The sequence below is a fragment of the Dromiciops gliroides genome, chromosome 1, assembly GCF_019393635.1.
Source record: "Dromiciops gliroides isolate mDroGli1 chromosome 1, mDroGli1.pri, whole genome shotgun sequence".
NCBI classification, from domain to species: Eukaryota; Metazoa; Chordata; class Mammalia; order Microbiotheria; family Microbiotheriidae; genus Dromiciops; species Dromiciops gliroides.
Window position 1 is genome coordinate 417,320,578 of NC_057861.1, and position 6,575 is coordinate 417,327,152.

Below are 6,575 nucleotides of genomic sequence, written 5' to 3' on the forward strand. Positions count from 1 at the left end.
AGTAGGTACTTAGTTTCTCATTCTCACCCAATTCAAACAATACTAAATCAATCAGGTGGGGCCCCTGGGCATCTGCCAAATTCCATTATTTTATCACAGTGTTAATGCTTATAGCTGGCCTAAAAACTAATTTTTGGCATCTTTCTGCTATTGTCAAGGCAGAAGCAGAAGATTCTACACTGGAGTAAAGACCATTTTGTATTTTCGAATTGCTGTGGTCAAAGTATTCATCCCCATTTGTCTTGGCCTACTAGTGATGGCCCCTCTGCCCTTAGCTAGGCTGGTCCTTAAGAAGCAGATGTAGTCAGTTGTGGAGATAGTACTTGATGCTCTTCTAGCATGGTAGAACCTGTGAGACCCTGTACTTTGCTAGCATCAGTTTTTGAAGATCCAAGCTCAACAACTTGTGGTTAAGCTGGTGATAATAAAATTTAGAGGAAGCAAGCTCTCCTGCATTGAAGACATAAAAAGGGTACTAGATTTAATAATGATCAAGAAATCCAAAGAGAAATAACAATGAGTTTTCTTCTTCTACTCCAAGGAGGATAACCAGAAGCCTTTAGACAGTGGGAGAGGGATGAAAACAGTGAAGGTAGGAAATATTCAGGGAAACAGACTAGAAGTCAGCCAATGTTCTCTCACCGGGGATGCTCGAGGAGTCCCTGTGGACTTGAGTCCTCTCACTGGATCTCACCTACTAACCAGTATCCTGAGCAGATGTGCATGAGGGGAGGTGGAAACCAGGATTAGGAGCTCAGGAAATTTTGGCCTGGATAAAAGAGGACCTGACTACTCCAACCAAGAACTGGCCACACTACAAAGTCCCAAATCAACAACTGAGGCTAGATATGTGCATAAATGGAGGGGAAAAATACTGAATAATGGGTCAAGCATCACACCTGGGCCAATCTAGAAGAGAAAACAACACAAGTATAAACAGAGCCTCAGAAAAATAAATAGTTTGGCCACAGACAGGAAGCTAGGTAGTGTACTCAATAGAGCTCTGGGCCTGGAGTCACTAAGACCTGAGTTCAAATCTAGCCCCAGATACTCACTACTTATGTGACACTGGGCAAGTCACTTAACCTCTGTCTGCCTTAGTTCCCTCAACTGGAAAATGGGGAGAATAATAGCACCTACCTTCCAGGGTTGTTGTGAGGATCAAATAAGATAATATTTGTAAAAGTGCTTAGCATAGTGCCTGGCACATTGTAGGCACTTAATAAGTAATTATGCAGCTAGGCGGCACAGCAGATAGAGAGCCAGGCTTGGAGTCAGGAAGATCTGAGTTCAAATCCAGCCTCAGACACTTATTAGCTGTGTGTTCCTGAGCACTTAAGTCACTTAAGCCTGTTTGCCTCAGTTTCCTCATCTGTAAAATAAGTTGGAGAAGGAAATGGCAAATCACTCCAGTATCTTTTTTTTTTTTAAATGAGGCAATTGGGGTTAAGTGACTTGCCCAGGGTCACACAGTTAATAAGTATTAAGTGTCTGAGGCCGGATTTGAACTCAGGTACTCCTGACTCCAGGGCTGGTGCTCTGTCCACTGCGCCATCTAGCTGCCCCTCATTCCAGTATCTTTGTCAAGAAAACCTCAAATGGAGTCATAAAGTTGGACAGAAATGAAATGATGGAAAAATAAATTCTTATTGTATTGGCTTGACAATGGCTCCAAAAGACAAGAATTATTAGAATGTCAACAGACTGAAAAAAAATTGAAGGAAATATAAGGTAGCCACATTAAAATTACCAAGAAAAAATAAGTTAACAGGAGAATTTACAAATGATCAGATTCCCTGCAAATCAGAATGAAACAAATTATTTTTCTAGCCTATCTTCCCCAATTCACTCCCCCCCCCCCCGTAACTTAGGGCTATCTTGCAGTAGTAACAGAACAATAATGTGGATTTAGTTTATGTTAATGATTTTCTTTCAATTTCTATTTTACCTTCTGCTTCTAGAATATCAGAATGATTTTCTTTAAAAGCACTGGAGGGGCAGCTAGGTGGCACAGTGGATAGAACACTGGTCCTAGAGTCAGGAGTACCTGAGTTCAAATCCGGCTGCAGACATTTAACACATACTTACTAGCTGTGTGACCCTGGGCAAGTCACTTAACGCCAATTGCCTCACTAAAAAACCAAACCAAACCAAACCAAACCAAACAAAAAATAAAAGCACTGGAAATATGTTGAAACCAACCTTGCTGGATTCATTACTTTCCAAAATGCCTGGAGGTGTTATATGGGCATTGACTTACACCCAAGTTTTCCAAAACTATTAGTTCTTGAGCTGTAAAAAAAATTGGGGTGAGGGAGTTTTTATTCTGTTTCATTGTGTGTGTGTGTGTGTGTGTGTGTGTGTGTGGCAATGAGGCTTATGTGACTTGCCCAGGGTCACACAGCTAGTGTCAAGTGTCTGTGGCAGGATTTGAACTCAGGTCCTCCTGAATCCAGGGCTGGTGCTTTATCCACTGCGCCACCTAGCTGCCTCCTGATTCATTGTTTTTTAGTGAGGCAATTGGGGTTAAGTGACTTGCCCAGGGTCACACAGCTAGTAAGTGTTAAGTGTCTGAGGCCGGATTTGAACTCAGGTACTCCTGACTCCAGGGCCGGTGCTCTATTCACTGCACCACCTAGCTGTCCCTGATTCATTTTTTTTTTTTTAATTTTAATGAAGTAGAAACAGAGGACAGAAAATTCATTCTTACTAATGACTAGTAAAAAAACTCGATCCCATGTTTCAAAAAATCATAAATTGAAAATTTTCAGGAATATCATAACCTAAATTAAAAGTTTCTAGGTCTAAGAAAAAATACTAAAAACAGCAGGAAAGAAAGTGTTCAAGTACCAAGAAATCAGTCAGGATCACACAAGACTTGACAGCAACTACTATAAAGTTAGAAAAAAAATACTTTAAGTATGATATTCCTAAAGGCAAAAATAAAGGTTTGCATCCAAGAATAACTTACCCTGTAAGACTGAACCTCAAATGGCATAGAGGACCTTTAAGCATTCTTGATGAAGAGATCAGAGCTGAGTAGACATTTTGAAATGCAAACACAAGAGTTAATAGAAACCTAGAAAGGTAAATAATTTGAGCAACTGGAAGGAGTTAAATGATGAAGTGCTTTCACTCTTAACTTCAGAGAGATCCATTAAAAAGTATCGATCACAGTAATTCCTTTTCATTACCTTCTTAAGTGCCAGGCACTTTACAAATATTCTCTTAATTAATCCTCACAACAACCCTGCCAGGTAGGTGCTGTTATTTCCATTTTACAGTTGAGGAAACTGAGGCAAACAGGTTTTAGGTGACTTGCCCAGGGTCACACAGCTATTAAGAGTCTGACACTAGATATGAATTCAAATCTTCCTGATTCTAGGCCTTGTGTCTCTATGAACCATGCCATGTAGCTGCCCCTGTCAGGAAATGGGCAGCATATTTCATCATGAGTCCTTTGGAATCATGTTGGAGTGATCAGAGTTGTAAAGTCTTTCAAAGTCGTTTGTCATTATAATAATGTTGTTTGTGTAAAATGTTATTGTGGTTCTGGTCACTTCATTCTCCATAAGTTCATACAAGTCTCAGATTTGTCTGAAACCATCCTTTTTATAATTTCTTAGAGTGCAATAATATTGCATTACATTCATATATCATAATTTATTCAGCCATTCCCCAATCCTGGGCACTCCAGTTCTTTGCTACCCCAAAAAGAGCTGCTATAAACAGAAAACTCATAAGACAACATAAAAGAGGGAAATAGATGGCAATTATAATTATGAATGTGAATGGGATGGGGATGGACTGAAAAGCAAAAGTCAGCCTTGTACAGGCAGTACTGAGGACAGCTCAAGCCAGTCTGGTCTGTGTACAGGTGGTGGCTGCGGCTGTGGGAGGATACCCCCAAAGTGGTTACAAACCATGTCAGCCTTAGAGGAGCTAGAGAAGGACCTGGAAGAGGGGAAAGAACTGCTGGAAGTCCATGATGCTCTGACAGCCAAGAAGTCCAAATTGGAGACAGATAAAACATGAGGCAACAGAATGGACAGGAGAAATTGTTGAGGATGAGGTGACACATTATTGAGGATGAGGTGAGGATGGTTGCTCCCATTTCAGCTGGCTGCACGGTGAAAATCAATAATCATGGATAAATCAATCCAATATATTTGTGAACATCTAGGTTACTTTAACTAATGTTCAGCAAATCCCCACTTAGAATATAATGGGAATTCAGGAGACTTGCCCAGGGTCATATAGCTAGCTAGGTGGCAGAGTGGATAGAGCACCAGCCATGGAGTCAGGAGGACCTGAATTAAAATCTCACGTCAGACACTTACTAGTTGTGTGACTTTGTGCAAGTCACTTAACCCCAACTACCTTTAAACACCGCCCCCCCCAGCCAAACATCTGGGCTACCTCCAGTCATACTGGACCTAGATGGCTCTGGAGGAGAAAGTGAGGTTGGTAACCTTGCACAACCCTCCCTCACTTAAATCCAATTCACTGCAAGTCATGACGTCATCCTGATGTCGTGGCCCTCTTTGAGAATGAAGGGCAAACAAATTAGAACACACAGGTGCAATCCACAGAGAGGTCATTTGAGTTTTTGGTAAAGAATCTAAGTGGGGAAAACCTACTTTATAAAGTTCCATGAAGCTAATCTCTAAGGAGGGTAGTTTAAGAAAGATCAGAATGATACAGTTCTTGAATTATGCAAAAAGAAGCTGGAACAGAATTAGGATTACCTGAACCAGGCAGAGACAATGACACAGATATAAGTGAGGAGCTAATGAAGGTACTACAGAATTTATGAAGATGGAGATGATGAAATGAAGAGAACTACCAATAAAGCCTGGGTGCAGTCAAGAGAGAAACAATAGAAAAATCTACTTTTAAGGCAATAAGGTCCTTTCAGTCACTGATGTGGATATATTGTTTTCAATAAGTGACTGTTGCTTAGCTGTGTAGTTGCATTTGACAAATATATTGTTTATGTATCTTTCTTCCAAGCACAGACTGTGAACTCTTTCCATTTCATGATGGAGGATTTATTTAAAATAAAATAGGCTTTTGAGGAGGATTTCCTTAGTGTCCTGGTTTTTGTGTGCATGAAAGAGTCAATGTGTCTTTATTTCAATGTCAAAAATTTTTTGCTAATTTTAGAATATGTTATATGTACACATATATGTATGTATGAATCTAGAAATGTGTGTATCTATATATACATATGTATGCACACATATAGTTAAAGGCAGAATCCAACATGGTTTTTTGGTTTGTTTTTACAAAAAAGACACTTGAAACAAAAATTCGCACAGTGAAAATATTGGGCTAGAGCACAATTTATTAAGATTTTGGCAAACTCAAAAAAAAGCAGGGATAGCAATCTTGATGGTAGACAAATCAACTGTAAAAGCAAAAATGGTTAAAAGGGATAAACAAGATAACCACATTATACTTAAAGGCACTACAGACAATAAAATAATATCAATTCATTATATGTGTACTGAATAAGGAAGACTTAATTGAATCAAATGGAGAAACAGATAGCAAAATTATAACTACTGGAAACCTTATTGTGCTACTTTCAGACCTAGACAAATCTAACAAAAAGATAAAAAATACCTCTAAAGATTTTAGAAAAATTAGATATAATAAATCACTAATGATTACTGGATGGTAAAGGAAATGAACATTTGTAGTTCTTGCTTTGTATGGCACCTTTATAAATATCAAATATGTACCAGGACATAAAAACTTTATAATCAAATTTAGAAAAGCAGAAATGTTCAACATAACCTTTGCTGAACACAATGTGACAAACTTATAATGAATAAAGGGAAAGAAAGGATTCAAAGTTAAATGGAGTCAAAATAATTTAATCCTAAAGACTTAAGTTGGTCAAAGAATAAACTTTAGGACTAGCTCTAGCACTGGGTAGCCACAAAAGAATGTGGCTTTTATTGTCCCAGCCCTAAGTCCTGGTATTGGCACCCACCTCTGGCTTCCACAGTCTCATGGGTCTTTTCCAGGGCTTGCCTGCTATGGGACAATACCTTTCCACCTCACACTCCTCAAGGCTTTGCACAGCACAGGCAAAGCACCACTGACATCTGAATGAGGTCTTGTACCTACTCGAGGCTCCCACAGGATACAACAACATCACCTACTTCAGGTTGGATACTGAACAATCCAATCACTTGACTCTTAAAAGATTGCTATTTATTAAAGAAATTTCCTTCAAAGATTCTTTCCCCAGTTAATTTTTTCCTTCTAATTCTAATCTTATTGTTTTTGTTTATGCAAAACCTTTTCAATCTTATATAATTAAACTTCTTCATTTTAATGTTTCTACCCCTTGCTAGGTCAATAACTCTTCCCTATCCCTAGTTTTAAAAGGTGTCTTTCCTTTCTCCTCTAATTTGCTAATGATTTGACTTTATATATCTATGTCATGTACCCATTTGGAGCTTATTGTGGCCTACGGCATGAATGCTGTCCTAATGAAACCCAATTTCTTTCTTTTTTTTTTGGGGGGGGGGCAGTTTTTGTCAAATAGAATGAGTCCTGGG

The 6,575-nt window shown here is 38.9% G+C and overlaps 1 pseudogene; it reads left to right on the top strand.

Annotated features, from left to right (window-relative positions):
* Nucleotides 1–3,924: 3,924 nt before the first annotated feature.
* On the top strand, nt 3,925–4,883 carry LOC122749964 (annotated as a pseudogene).
* Nucleotides 4,884–6,575: the final 1,692 nt, after the last annotated feature.